The 15,396-nt window shown below is 45.2% G+C and overlaps 1 long non-coding RNA gene across 7 annotated transcripts in view; it reads right to left on the bottom strand.

Moving 5' to 3' along the window:
* Positions 1 to 308: 308 nt before the first annotated feature.
* The window catches only part of LOC309625957, a 50,967-nt gene continuing 35,879 nt past the window's right edge, over positions 309 to 15,396 (bottom strand). For 2 of the 7 annotated variants that reach the window (XR_014242822.1, XR_014242827.1), the window contains 4 exons: positions 12,484 to 14,729; positions 2,693 to 3,289; positions 2,263 to 2,423; positions 309 to 1,294 (listed from right to left, as the gene is read on the bottom strand). This is a non-coding gene — a long non-coding RNA (uncharacterized lncRNA). The remainder of the gene's footprint in view (positions 1,295 to 2,262; positions 2,424 to 2,692; positions 3,290 to 12,483; positions 14,730 to 15,396) is intronic. The other 5 variants (XR_014242823.1, XR_014242828.1, XR_014242824.1 and 2 more) reach the window with 4 other exon arrangements.

Genomic DNA, 15,396 nt, shown 5'->3' with positions numbered 1-15,396 from the left:
GTTGATATCTTTCTAAACTCTATGGTGCTATTTCCTAATACCTCCTCCTAAAACTCTCTGTGGGCTGGATTTTTTTGTTTGTTTTTTGGTTGTGATTTTACATGAATTAACATTAAAATAGAACACAAATAATGATGGTGAATGTAAATGAAGAGAAGGTCAAGCATTTCAGGAATGATTTCTGTTCGTGGGTTCATGCTCTTTAGAAAGCGTTGGGTCTCCTTTCCTCACAGTTACAATGAGAACCTTAGCATTTAGACTTGCTCTGTGGAGAATAAAATGCCAGATAATAAGCATGAATCTCAAGGTTTCTCCTGCATCCAAATTTTTTTGTTTTAATTTTCATTATGCTGGGTGGTGCCTCCTGTGTCCTGTGTCCCAGAGATTCTGGAAGAAAGAACATTTGGGAAACTCTGGTTAGTCCCATGCAATCTGTTCCATGGTGTTTAACATATTCTAACTCAGAATTACTGTTTCACGGGACTTGAAGCCCCTTCTAGGATGCACCTTGCCCTGACATGTTCTGATTCACTCAGAATACCTGTGGGCTTGGAGTTTAGACCCAATAAGTAGGGCAGGAAACAGCCTGAAGGAGGACTGCTATTAGCAAGGAAGACAAAATTATTCTGGAGACAATGTAACTGGTCACTAGAAGCATGAAGATAGTTCTCTAGCTCTGGGGGTTACTGATGATTCGGTTAAGTACCAATATTCAAAATAGCATCTTCAATATGCCAGCACTCACAGGGCGGATGTGGGGATGAAGGTCTGCCCTGCTCAGTGGGTCAGAGTCTCAGATTCTCCTACGGAGGGAATCGAATGGATCCCAGCTCTCACTCCCCCAACCTGTGGGCCTCACACCCAGCCCCCAGGTGGGCAAGGAATGAGCCCATTCTGTCATTGCCTCACCTGACCTCGGCCTCTTTGGCTAGAACACATTTATTAATACTTCCCCAGACTCTCTCCACTGGAGCCGCACACAGAAACCTTTGTCCCCAACTGGCTGTCCGCTTCTGGCGCAGGAGGTGCTGGTCTCAGGCTGCTTGACTACTGGTCTTCCACTCTGTCTCCAAGATTTTGACCTCAGTGGAGGGTTCAGAAACTGTCTTTTTAAACTTATTCTCAGATTTTCTTTTTTTAAGTCAAGCAACCAAAAAAAATAAAGGACACAACCAAAGTAAGGTGAGTCAGATGCAAGTGGAAAGTTTAGGGGATGAAATGGAATATGCATGTGTATTATCACTCAGTGTGGCTACCATACTGGGGGCTTGCTGGGCTGTGAGCTTCCTGGCACCTGGAACCAAATAAAATAGATAAAAAATAAGGAAATGCTGAGATTCTCTGTCAGGTCCCACTTTTTGGTTAATGGGTTTTACAGACTTTTTCTTAAATTCAAGTGTTTTGGAGTCATAGAAATAATACAACAGGACCTCTTACGAGCAGTGTGGGCTTTCCCAGGTGGGCAGAAGAATTAGGAGCTGGGGTACAGACCAGGGGGCAGTTTGTATAAATGGAATGAGTACAAAGGATGATGGATTATCTGATGGGAATTTTCTACCAAAATGTGAAATGGAGAATGTGGGGAGGGAGAGAGAGAGAGAGAGAGGGAAGAACAATTCATCACTCTTGCCCAAAGACCCTGGGCCGATTATCCAGACCACCCTCCCCTGCACCACAAGCATTCTGGAGAGAGGCTGGTACAGCTGGTGCTGCAGCTCTCCTTCTAGAACATGCCATCCTCTGGCTGTTCTTGTTCTGCTCTTCACTCTCCATTTTGAAAATGAGGCCCTGTGTCTGGAGCTTGTTTTCACATCTCATTAGCTATGTCCTGGTGATGGTCCAGGAATGACTCCAATTTTATTAGCAAATGAGTCCTCAGATTTCTTCCCATGAAACGTGCTCCTGGAAGTCTTCCCTGGAGGCGGCTGATAATAGACTGTGTTTATGGATTCCTGAGGCTCCTTCAAGTCAATTGTTCCCTGACGCATGTTTGTTCTCTGCATTGCTATATATGCGTGTGTGGACAAAGGTACACGTGCGCGTGCGCACACACACACACACACACACACGCACACCAGCAGATTAAACAAGCTTCCTTTGCGTCCCCAGCTTTCAGGAGGCGAAGCAGGGGGAGCTGTCACCCTGCGTTCTGTTCCCAGCCATGTGATAGCCTGTTTTCCAGGATCAGGGACGTTCCCCAAGGACTCGGCCTCAGGCCTGCACCCCTTTCCTGGGACTTGGCCTCCTCCGCCTCCTACTCACCTGCTGTCTCTTTGATGCCCCATCTCTGCCACGGTCGCCGAGCCAGCACCGGGTCCGCAGCTCAGGGAGGACGACCACAACGTGTGGTAGCGTGTTGGAGCGTTCAGCAGAATCCCTAGGGCCTTCAAACCGGCTTCCAGGAGTGGTGATGTGACCTGTGACTAGAGGGACAGGTAAGGGCCGGGAATGTTCTAGACCGAGGCCACGGGAAAGAAGAATATGAGTGGGGAGAAAGCCAGGCTTTGTGTGGGTGCTCTGCTGGGCGGTGGCCAGGAAGGGTATCGGGGGAGCTGGAGGAGAAGCAGCTGGCAGGTGGGGGGAGAGCGCAGGTGCGGGGGGAGAGCAGGTGGGGAGAGTGGCCGGCAGCTGGGCAGGTGCTGGGGGAGGGACCCTGAGCGTCTAGACGGCAGGGGGCTGCCCCTGGGGTTACCTTGGAGACGGGAGAGACGGTCCTCGCGCTGGGGGTGTGGAGTCAGTGCTGTCCCCACACCCCTGCTGTTCACCCTGGGGGCCAGGACAGACCCGGGCTGTCACCTCTGCAGTACTGGGCGGTGACGTGCTGAAATTAATACAGCACCCTCTCCTCCCTCCAGACCCTGTGGTTCCCTTTACTCTTTTCGGTGGGGAGAAGCGGGATAGAGGTGTCACTCAGTGAGGGCCTCTGACTTTCCACCGGAAAACATACCGGAGCAAGATGGTGTGTACTGCCAAGGAGGCCTTGTCTGCCACCCCCCCGCCCTCCCTGCCCAGGACTTCCTTGTATGGCCAAACCCTGGAGCTGTGCGCCTGCCCTGGACCCCTTCGGAGGAGTCTGTCTGGGGCAGTGCTGGGCAGATTCCAGAGGCTGGGACGGGCGGAAGAAGAACATTTAGACAGGCTGGAGCTGCAGTCCCTGTGGTCACAAGGCCAGGACACTCGGGGCCTCTTTTCAGGCAACAGGGAAGGGCTGGCAAGTCCGCTGCAGGTGGTAGGACCCCTGCGTCTGGGCGATGGAATCAGCTTTGGGGGGTGGCGACCACGGTGTTTCCTTTAATGCAAAGAAGGAAGATAGAAAATATATGAATGCATCACATTTAGCAAGAAAACTGCTGTTTTGTGAAACACTCCAGAGGTGTGAGTCACATAAGACTCCTTTCTTTGTGGGATTCATGGTTTGTAAAACATGGTTTCAGTGCATGATATTTCAGTAAATCTGTTAAAAATATCATTTGGAAATCCCTCACGGATGTGGGAGATGGTGCATCTGTTCTCTTTCTCTCTCCTCCTCCCTCCCGCCCTTCTTTCCCGCTGGGTGTCTTCTTGTTACTCCTTGAAGGCTGGGACCAGGCCCCACAGGGCCACTTAGTAGGACACAGAGCAGGATGATGTGGCATCCGTGTCCACAGGGGAAAATGCCCCTTCATCCTAAGCGCCTTTGTCCAGCTCAGGGCCAGGCTCTTTGAGGACGGGGCTGTACTCGCTCAGCGTCCCACAGGGACCCAGTGCCCCAGGTGCTGCTGGACCTGAACCTTCATTCTGGAATGGGAGCTGAGTTGCGTGTGCATTTCCATCTCTATTGTTGGGAATAACAGGAATCTAGACACGTCATCTTTACCCTGTTCCCTAGTTCAAGTTGGGATTTAGAGAATATATACATACCTGAAAATCAGTTTCAAATAAATAAGCTTTATATAAGTGGTACCATGACTGAATATTGAGAAAGTAAAATCCTGACCAAGCAGACAGGATTTCATTGGTTTCTGGAGAGTTGGCAAGATTCTGTCTCCTCACCCAGCTTGGTCTGGCTGGGAACACTGAGATCTAAGCTTAGCCAAAGCTTTTCACTGCAGTCAGAGAAACTGTGTGTGTGTGTGTGTGTGTGTGTGTGTGTGTGTGTGTGATATAATACTACATTCTTCTTTGGATTTATCTCAAGATATTTAAAAAAATCCTTTGGAATTTGTTTCCATCTCTCTTCACTGCCTTGCTTCTCAAAGCGTGGTCTGTGCCCTGGGAATCTACACTCCCGGGGCCTGTTAGAGATGCGGATTCTAAGGCTTCATTCTCCAGGTGATTTTATGCGTATTAAATTGTGAGAAGCAATTTCATCACTAAGCTTTTATAGAAGACCCCAAAGCTTTAGACAACTGCCATGCCCTACAGCCTTTTCCATCTTTACCCTGTTCTTCCTCTAACAGAGATACATGCAAACCTCTGACGTTTGGGCTCTTCTTCCTCTCCGCATGACGGCCCCAGAACCATGGATGTGGAGACTTAGTCAGCCCTTTCGACAGTCATATAGATTCCCTGATTAAAAAATTAGAGGAACACTTAAATGCTCCTCTTAACAAATTTCAAGTGCACAATACAGTTTTAACTACAGTCACCATGCTATACATTAGATCCCCAGAATGTATTCCTCTTATAGCTGTGCATCAGTTATACCTCAATAAAAAATGAGAAGAGAATGAATAATTTCCCTAACGAATAGACTTGAAATCCATTTATTTCCCACGCAGTCAGGGATTAATGGGTCCCCGTTAGGTAACGTGGTGTTTCTCCCTTCAATACAAAGCACTTCCTGAGACGTAGTGTGGATTTGAAATAAATAGTAACCAACCCAGAATTTATTCTTTTTTTTTTTTAGGACACTAAGATTTACGGAAGTACCTCTGAGCTCAGTATTTTATATGAATCTGTCTACCTTCAAATTCGAAGGTAAAGCCTTATCATATATTTTTGAGGCTTAAAAAGGACAAAATGTGTTTGATTCTTTGCTGTTCTGATAGCATTTGTCCTTTTCTCCTCTCTTGCTGCTTCACTGAGGCATCACTGAAGCACAGTAAACTGCACTTATTGATAACATGAATTCATGAGTTCGGACCTGTGTGTGTCAAGAACATGATGGGGTGTCCATCACCCCAAGAGTTTCCCTGAGCCCTCTCTCCTTCACCCCCACCAACCTCACAGAAAGAGCTGCCTTCTGTCACTGTAGACTCATTTACATTTTTTAGAATTGTATACAAATGAAATAATGTGTTACGTACTTTATTTTTGTTGGCTGTTCTTATGGAGCATTAGGATTTTGAGATTCAACCATGCTGTAGCATGGATCCATAGCTCTTTCCTTTTTATTTACTGAACAGTTTTCCATTGTGTGGACATCACTTGTTGATGGCTGTTGGGGTTATTTCCAGGCTTTGGTTGTTACAAATAAAGCCGCCGTAAGCACTGGTGTACAAGGCTTTGTGTGGGAATCTGCTATCATTTCTTTTGGGTCATTACCTGGGAGGGGAATGATTGGGTTATATGGACGTGTATGTTTAATTTTTAAACACACTGCCAAATTGTTGTCGAAATGGTCGCACCATGTTACCATTTTACAGCCCCGCCAGTAGCGTGTGAAGTTCCAGTTGCTCCACACCCTCGCCAACACTTGGCAGAGTCAGCCTTTGACATTTTAGCCCTCCTGGGGGGGTGTAGAAGTACCTCCTACTGGTTTTAAACTGCATCTCCCTAACCACCAATGGTGTTCAGCATCTTTTCATATGCTTATCTGTCATCTGTGTATCACCTTTAGCAAAGGGTCTATTCAAATCTTTTGCCCACTTTTCAATGGGGTTGTTTGTTTTCTTATTATTGAATTGTGAGAACTCTTTATAAACTGTAGATACAAGTCCTGTGTCAGGTATATGTTTCACATATAATTTCTTCCAGCCTTTACCTTGAAGATCAAAGCTGTTGACTTTTGATGAGGTTCAGTTCATAAATTTTTAAGAAGTTTTATGATTGTGCTTTTGGTGCCATCTCTAAGATATTTTTTTATCTAACCCCATTTCACAATAAATTTTTGTATGTGGTGTGAGGTAAAGGTTGAGTTTTATCCTTTTTTCTTTTCATGTGCAGTGAATATGCTGCACTGTTTCAGAGCCGTTTGTTGAAAAGACTCACCATTTACATTGAATCACCTTTTCACCTCTGTTGAAAATCCATTGGCCATATAACTCTATTTCTGTGCTCTACCATTGATCCGTGTGTCTGTCCTTTCCCCAGTGCCACATTCCTGGGGTGTCTTAGGATTGATAGAGACACTTGAAAGGAAGCAGTGTGAGTCTTATTTTGCTCTTTTTCCCTGGATGATAGCATGTTTTGAACCCATCACGATACAAGTTTTCTGAGGAAATTTGGCTGAAGTTTCAGTTTCTTATTTTTGTAAACTGGCTTTGTTCATTTATGGGTCACAACAGTCAAATTGCATGTCACTGAATCTTAACTTCCATCTGCTCTACAATGAAGCACTATTTTGTGTACTGACCGCAAACAAGCAAATAAAAAGGCCTCTGGTTGTACTATGGATCCTGAGTTGGAGATATTAAAATGTTAAAAAATGTGCTTCACGGTACAAAGGGAAAAAGGTAATTGTTAGAAATTGATAACAAAGAGGGACAATTCATCATGGTTGCACAGTCCCCAGAAAAGCGGAAAGTGGTCTTGACTTCACAAATGAGCAGAATTTCCTTCCCTGGAAAGTGACCACTTCTGCTTCTCCATAAAAACTAGAAAATGGAGACTTCCCTGGTGGCACAGCAGTTAAGAGTCCACCTGCCAATGCAGGGGACACGGGTTCGAGCCCTGGTCCGGGAAGATCCCACATGCCGCGGAGCAACTAGGCCCATGAGCCACAACTACTGAGCCCACACCCCACAACTACTGAAGCCCGCGCACCTAGAGCCCGTGCTCCGCAACAAGAGAAGCCTCCGCAATGAGAAGCCCGCGCACCGCAACGAAGAGTAGCCCTCACTCGCTGCAACTAGAGAAAGCCTGCATGCAGCAATGAAGACCCAATGCAGTCAAAAAACAATTAAAACAAAAACAAAAACTAGAAAATGCGCCTTTACATCTAGGCAAAAACATCCATAAGACCCCTGGGACCACCTTTCACTGTTTGTTTGTTTCTTCCTTTTGGGTCCTTGGAGATTTTTAGATTTTATCAGCAGTAACCAAGCCATTGGATGAGATCACGTGTGCAATGCTGGGCTCATGGGCACAAATTTGCTGGTTTCTCTCCTCTTTCTGGTTTCAGATCTTGCAGCATCCTTCACTCTGACCTTGGAACCTTCACCATGGCCCTTTCTTCATTAGTTAATCTGCTCATCACAGGATAGAATCACCTGATGGACAGTTAAAAACACACAGGCAATCTCCCAGGGGTTTTAGAATTGTGTTATTGCCATATAAGTGGAGCTGAAGTTTATTTAGCACATGCTGTGTGCAAGACACTGGTTTGAACAATTTGAACAATTTATTTATCCCTCATCACCCTCTTATAAAGCAGGGATCTCAGGACCCACATTTTATCACTTTGGAAGCTGAGTCTCAGAGAGGCTACAAACTTTCAGGTGGCCACACAACAGTAATGAAGGAGCCAAGACTAGAACCCACACAGCCTGACAGCAGAGCCGGGCCCTCACCCACCAGGGACCCTGTCCACCCTCCATCCCAGCCAGGCCCTTCATCCTGGACCCTGGACACTGGGTCACATGAATCTAGCTGGCAATTCTAGAAAAGTCCTTCCCCAGCATTTAATTTCTGATAAACAAACCCTTAAAAATAAACCATAATTTCAGAGTTATCTATATTTGAACAGATGGTATTTTGTTACCATCTTGTATTCATGACCTACCTTTACTTCTTTTATTTTTATGAGACAGTGATAGAAAAGGAAATTTTTTATTCCTTACTATTTGATATTTCTGGCTTCTGATGTACTGACCTTCATTATGAATCTACATGAATGTTCTAGAGTCTGAGATTCTAAACTGCATTATACAAATACTTTCACTATCCTGAATTGCTAATTTGTTCTGTTTCCCCCTCCAGTACCTCCATGGCTGTGGGCTTGTGTATCATTGCCATTTGCCATTCACTAAAATTCCATTTCCTCCTTTCTTCTGGAAGCCTTATTCCCCAAGGCTCTGAAATGATGCGATCCTTACCGGCTTTGATTCATATACTCATTCTTCCTTACTGTGTTAAGCATGGTTTTTTCCCGATACTTTGACATATGGGGCTTTAGGTATCTGGAAGAAATGACCACCCCAGGCACCCCCCCAGCGTAGCTGATTCCTAGACGTATGAAAGGATTTGCTTGGGACTGTGCCTTTTGTCTGCAAACCAACCAACTCAGAGCCCAACCCCCAAACCTCCCCTTTCTTGAGCTCTTAGATGCCCAGCCTCTCTCCCCCTGCCCTAGTCACCCAGGGCCAGGTATCTGACAACTGGCCCCTTCTGGTCAGAACCCACCGAAATTATTCAAAGTAGCCAATCCTAAGCCTACTTGCCCTTCCATGTCTGGCTGTCATGCACGTACCCCCCCTCCCTCTGCCTCCCCACCTACCCTGGTGCCCCCATCATGGCCCTGCTGGTGTGGCCTGCCCCCTCCTCTTGGAGCTGTGAGGAGAAAACCATCTTGTCAAGGACAGGGTCTCCTGACCTGTTGGCCCCGCCATCCCTGAATAATAATAAAACCTGCATTTTAAAACTTCTCTAGAAAGTATTTCTTTCTTCACAAGGGAAATATGTACAAATGAGACTAGAAAGATGTGTGCAATGCATTCTGTAAGATGTGAAAATACGGATACTCTGTTAAATTCAAACAGAAATGCTTAAGGCTGAGGCGATGGAACTCTGTATCTTATGCTCCAACAGATTTGCTTTGAGAATGAAATGGCTCATTATTGCTTAAGCGTTTATAAGATAATATATCTGTACAAAATATTTTCCCTTAGCAGGAAATAACTTACACAGCCATGAATTTATTATAATAAATGCATAGCATCAGTCACTTGTAAATGTAGACAAACAGCATTTTATTTCAGAATCTTAAATTTCAAATTTGCTGAAAAATCTCCCTTACTCAGAAGTCGACTGCTTCTCAGCACAGATGGTGTTGTCCTGTTAAAAAAAGTAGTTATTCATCATGGTTATGTTGAAACTCTCTTTTATAATGCTAAAGCAATAATGTTACGTAGAGTCCTCTAGTGAATGGTTCTCATTATACATCTGGTCAGCCAAAGTGTAAATATAATCAAGTCTCAGATGCTTTATAATTGTGTTTAACCCATATGACATTGAGCTTGAAATAAACAGCGGTGTTCTTGAATAGTACTGGTGTGTGTGTGTGTGTGTGTGTGTGTGTGTGTGAGAGAGAGAGAGAGAGAGAGAGTCTGGTGTTATCACATAGGACACGTCACAGTGTTACTCAAACAAAGGGCTCATTCTTAATTCCTCTTCTAGGTAAAAAGTGGTTTCTAGTAAAAATGAGCTTGAAACCCCACACTCGTTGCCAGAGCAGAAAGAAGAAAACAAATCCTCCAAGAGGAACAGAGGGCACACACTCAGATGAGAGATGCGTTACTCCTATAAGCCATGTCCCAAATCTTCCAGAACGTATCATGAGAGGAGCACAGTTTAGCATAAATCAACCGGATATACAGACTATACTTGGAACAAATTTATTGGCACAGGCTACATTTTGGAATAAAAACCTTGAAAGGAGAAGTAGACTTCTCACTTTCATGGGGTCTGAGAATTAAGTGGGACCCAGAGCCTTGACCAGGAGAGAATGTTCCTGAGTAACAGTAGATAAAGGTGATCCCTGATTATCGAGAAGTTCTGAGTAAATAGAACCAAAGTTCCTTTAATGTCTCTATGGCTCGTATTCTATTGAGTATGGTGAATAATTTGCTGTTTTTTGTTTTCATGAAGTTCCACTTAAATGAATTGCTCTAGATGTCCTGGGTTGACATTGGCTGTTGGCAGTGAAGAATTTGGTGCCAAGGAATGCAAAGCATCATGTTAACATCCCCCTTAAAGAATCTGGACTTTAGGAAGACAATTTCTGGCTGAGGAAGTTGTGTTATATAAATACACTGCATTATTTTTCAAACCATCATTACTCAGCCCTAAGTGTTTCTCTGGGTCTAATGAAGGCAATATTTGACTTAGAGAGACATGAATTAATTATTACTCTGAGTCCTCTGAGGAATCTTTTTAAGATGATGCTGAATCATGATGAATGCCTTTTGGAGCTGAGCTTTCCTTCTGGACATGAAGTTCCCATGTTTATAGAAAAATTGATTTATTAAATATTAAAATGGGGGGAGGGGGAAAAGTCCTAAAAGAATGACTTGGTTTAAAACTACACACACACAGGGGCTTCCCTGGTGGCACAGTGGTTGAGAATCTGCCTGCCAATGCAGGGGACACGGGTTCGAGACCTGGTCTGGGAAGATCCCACATGCCGCGGAGCTACTAGGCCCGTGAGCCACAACTACTGAACCTGCGCGTCTGGAGCCTGTGCTCCGCAACAAGAGAGGCCGCGATAGTGAGAGGCCCGCACACCGCGATGAAGAGTGGCCCCCGCTCGCCGCAACTGGAGAAAGCCCTCGCACAGAAACGAAGACCCAACACAGCCAAAAATAAATAAATAAATAAATTTATAAAAAAAAAAACTACACACACACAGAATGCCCCAAATCTTAGGAACAGTCAGTCTAATGTTTAAAGGAGTGGTTGGGTTCTGATGTGATCATTGAGAACATTGGGAATTTTGCTATTTATTAATTTCAAGTTTTTAAATTTTTTTCGAAGGGGAAGCTGAGAATGTCAACATTGAAGGTTCACACTCTCAGCTTTACTATTTTAGTCACAGTGATGAAATGGAATTCAGAGTTACACAGAAAGGACAGGAGAATGATAGCTTCACTACTTTTCCTAATCCTTGGAGGAAAAGGGTCACTTTGACTCACTCGATGCCTCCAGTTTCTCAAATTCTCTTATTTCTCTTATTCAAAGCTATTTTAAAATTACACTGTGACAAAGAGGAACTTCTGACTAAAACTCTTACTGTATCTTCATTTTTTTCTACTTTGTTAAACGAAGATGCCTCATATATTTGACCTTGAGATAATTGAGAGTCTTTCCTAAATATCTGTCATACTTACTGACCCAGGAAAGAATTTATATCCTTTAAGGGTCTTTTCCCAAGGGCTCCACATTGTGCTAGGAGACACGGGCTGTATCCATTATCAAGGGTAGAAAGCAAACTCATGAGTTTGCTCTTTTGCAATCTTTTTTTCCCCTTGTGTTGGTTATGTTTATAAGTCACACCCAACAAATACTGTGCAGATACTAATATGATACAATTCAGAATAACATTGCCCCGTTTGGGGAGCTTTTATTGAAGAAGCTCAGCACAGCAAGTCCTGGGTCTCAGTCACACGATGTCAACTTAAGTGTGGTCTTGGGATGCGCCGTGCTGAGTAGTTTCCCAACGACTGTGATGCCCCAGGCCAGGCGCTATGCCAAGCCCTTTAAGCATATCTAACGCCTATGATCATCCTCATAACCTTGTGAGGAAGGTCCTGTTAGTCCCTGTTAACTAAACAAGGGCATTGTGTGACTGACCTCCGTGACTCTGCCCACGACCACCGCTGGGAGGGACAGGTGTGGGCAGTGTGGCCCGAGCAGCAGCTACACGCTCTGCGGCTGCTCTCAAGGACCTCCCCATACAACAGATGACATATTTTTATTTTTTATAATTTTTTATTTTTAATTTTTTAAAATAATTTTATTTATTTTTGGCTGTGTTGCGTCTCTGTTGCTGCCCGCGGACTTTCTCTAGTTGCGGCGAGCGGGGGGTTACTCTTCGTTGCAGTGCGTGGGCTTCTCATTGCGGTGGCTTCTCTTGTTGCGGAGCACGGGCTCTAGAGCGCAGGCTCAGTAGTTGTGGCGCACAGGCTCAGTTGCTCCGCGGCATGTGGGATCTGCCTGGACCAGGGCTCGAACCCATGTCCCCCTGCATTGGCAGGTGGATTCTTAACCACTGCACCACCAGGGAAGCCCAACATATTTTTAAATATAATAATAATTTAGAGATAATGAGCTTGGACTTTGGAGTCAGACTCTGGCTGGCGTCTAGCTGAGCCACTTACTAGCAGGGTGAACTTCAGAAACGGATATAACTGCCTTTGCCCCTGTGTCTTCTTGTCTGTGAAGCAAGAATAAGCCAACCTGTCAGGCTACTGACATAACGAGAGAAAGTGCACTAACCATCCAGCAGGGCACCTGGGCTTTTGTAGCCCTTTGGAAGTAGCTATTAATTAACAACTGATTAAGTATTAATAAGGCAAAAAGAGTAGGAAAAAAGTATGGCTAAAAGCAAGGAATTTTGGAAACTACCTTCTTGCACGTAAATGATTGAGCCATGAGATATCCATTCTTCTAATCCACCAGCCTCCGTAAATGACAGGGGCAGCGTCTCTGGGCAACAGACACTCTTGGGTGTGGATGAGCAGGAGTGGTACCATATTGATGGTCTCTTCTTCCTCCCCAGACACATCACTGATCACGTTCAAAATATCTTCCAAAGTATTTGTGGAATAACACACTATTTATCGATGGCAGCAATTTATATTTTCACTCTTGACAGGTTCCAAGGAAAGATCACTGCATCTTAGGTTCTATAAGGTGATTTAAGTCTACCTCCCCCTTATCCTCCAAGATCCGTTTTCCTCTTCCGGAGCTACATTAACATTTATGCAGCTTTTTGGTGATTATATTTTACTTTGTAATATGCACATATCATATCCAATACTAGTTTGTAAGTTACTTTCCAAGATCGGGGCCGTCACAAACTTGACTTTCTACCGTCACCCAGCACGGAGTTTTAGGTACTAATGGTTTATCGGTTGTGTCATTAGTTTTCAGGTAGGAAACACATTCCATTTGGATGTGCGTTCAGCAATTTGACTAGTAAGGTAAGCGTTCAATTAACCAGTAAGGTAAGTGTTCTTGTTTCTTCTAGAACTTAATGTTGGTGGTTAAGACTGTAAAGGAATCAAAGCAGTAGGTTATGTTTCAAGTCACGAAGCACTTCTTTCATGTCTGTAAAGAATCAATACTATTATCTTTCTGTAAGCAATCCCTTAGGTTCTAAATTATTTAAATGTTGGTGTTCTGGGTCATTGTTGTTCACTGCTATTATCTGATGTTCTAAATGAGAGTGAAGCCCAGTAAACCTTACACATCTGGCTTAATGGGAAACACGCGGATGGAGCTATTTTAGGATAGACTATAACAATTTACCATTTTTACATTTTAAATGTAATACAATGGCAATGTAGAGCCAACTAAAATCTGGCAGCAAGAACAAAATCTCTGTTTCCGTTATTACAATTATTAATATTTTTGACCCTGGCTCCCTCCCGGGGCCCTTGTGGGAGATGATGGGATAAGCGTCATTTTGACCCTGGGAGCTTGTAAATAGGGTCAGTGATGCTTGCTCAAGAGAAGCTCCTCCTCTGAGGAGTGTCACGTTTATTCTGCATTTTGTTTCTGGAACCAGTGCCTGGGAGGTGGAAACTTCCAGGATGCCTTTAGCCACTTTCCCCAGTTCTGGAGGAATGAGCAATTTTCCCCGATAGAAAATGAAACTTGACCCTACAACAGGTCACATTAATTTCCTCATTTTGCAGAAGATGAAATCATGGCACAGAGAGGTTAAGTAGTAAGCCCCAAGGTTGCACAGCTAGGAAGAGGTGCGTCTGGGACTCAGATCTGGCCCTGGATTGGCGATGTCAACCACAGTACAATACTGACTCTCAGGAAGGAGCGAGTCTCCAGGAGGCAGGTAAGCAGCCGCAGAACCATGACAGGTATTACGGGTACCGCGATATCGCAGCTGGTGGAGCTGGTACTGTGTCCAGTCTGCTCCCAGCCCAAGTCACTTCCAGCACTTGCTGCGGCTGGAGGTCACCACCAGGCTCACTCCAAGGTGTTCGCAGTCCTCGCTCTGGTCTAGTTTGTGCCCAGATCATCGTGGGAAGCTGTTTAGCTCCTCCTTGGTATCAGGTGAGTGGATCAGTTTCCTATTTGCTGCTGTAACACATGACCACAAACTCAGTGTTTTAAAACAGCATACATTTCATATCCTGCGGTTCTGGGGGTCAGATGTCCAGGGTGGTTCTCATGGGGCTAAAACCAAGGAGTCGGCAGGTGGTTCCTTCTGGAGGCCCCGGGAGAGCCTGTTCCTTCCCTTTCCTGGCATCGAGGCTCCTGCTTCCCGTGGCTGAGGGCCCATCTCTCTCCAAAGCCGGGAGTGTAGCTGCTTCTCTCTGGTTTCTCTCCCATGATGGCCCCTGTGATCACATTGATCCCCCGGGATAATCTCACCATCTCACGACCCTTAGCACAATCACGCCTATAAAGTCCTTTCTGCCGTTAGGTCCTGCGCTCACAGGCTCCGGGGATTAGGGCATGGACATCTTTGGGGGGCAGCATCAGTCTATCATCGTATGGTTTGTAGACAGCTTAGGTCCACACAAAATCTACAAGACTCTGGGAGGTTGGTCCATGCCCAATTTCCATGTCTTTTTTTGCTTTCAGTTGTGGATGTCCTTCTCATTTTTCCTCTCCTTCTAGAGCAGCTGACAGAAAATGAAAGAAATAGGTTTAGTTGGTTAAAAAAATAAATATTCAAGTGAGATGTCAACGCTGAGCTTGGGTATCTTTGCACCCAAGACACGCGCGTCTCACTGAAGCGGTGGAACAGCCTGGCCGGCTCTGGGCAGCCCCAGCCCTGTTAGGGGCTGAAAATGACTTCCCCTCATTTCCAGATGTAACGAAGGCAAGATGTGGCTTTACTGTGTGGGTTTCTTGGCTGAGGTGCGTGTAACGGTGAGCAGTGCCCGTCCCCTTCTCCCTGCCCTTCCCGACCCCGTCTCCCCTCACCCCGGCTGCTCAGGCAGTGACGTTACACAGAGAGCGAGCACTAAATCAGACGAGCATCCCTGCCTGCCGCTGCGGGGGTATCCATCCCAATCCTGGACTGCCCACTTCCTCCTGTCCTTGCACAACTTCTCACTGCAGCCAGGAACAGAACTGAGTTTTTTTTCCTGTCTCGTCCCACGCAGCTGGATGAGGGGCCAGCACTATCTTCTTCCCTTTCTAATTCCCCCTTCCTGAATCTGTGGAAAATTAAATTAGAAATGGGGAGGGGAGGGGAGGCAAGACTCATTTCTGAGCTGGAAAAACATCTTGGATCACACTTTAAAGGATGTGGGTTTTGGGTGATTCCTAACTCTGAGCCTTCCT

The sequence above is a fragment of the Balaenoptera borealis genome (genome assembly GCF_965194805.1).
Source record: "Balaenoptera borealis genome assembly, chromosome: 3".
Taxonomy (NCBI): Eukaryota; Metazoa; Chordata; class Mammalia; order Artiodactyla; family Balaenopteridae; genus Balaenoptera; species Balaenoptera borealis.
The sequence above is the reverse complement of the archived record's forward strand: the minus strand, read 5'-3'. Positions and strand labels throughout refer to the sequence as shown.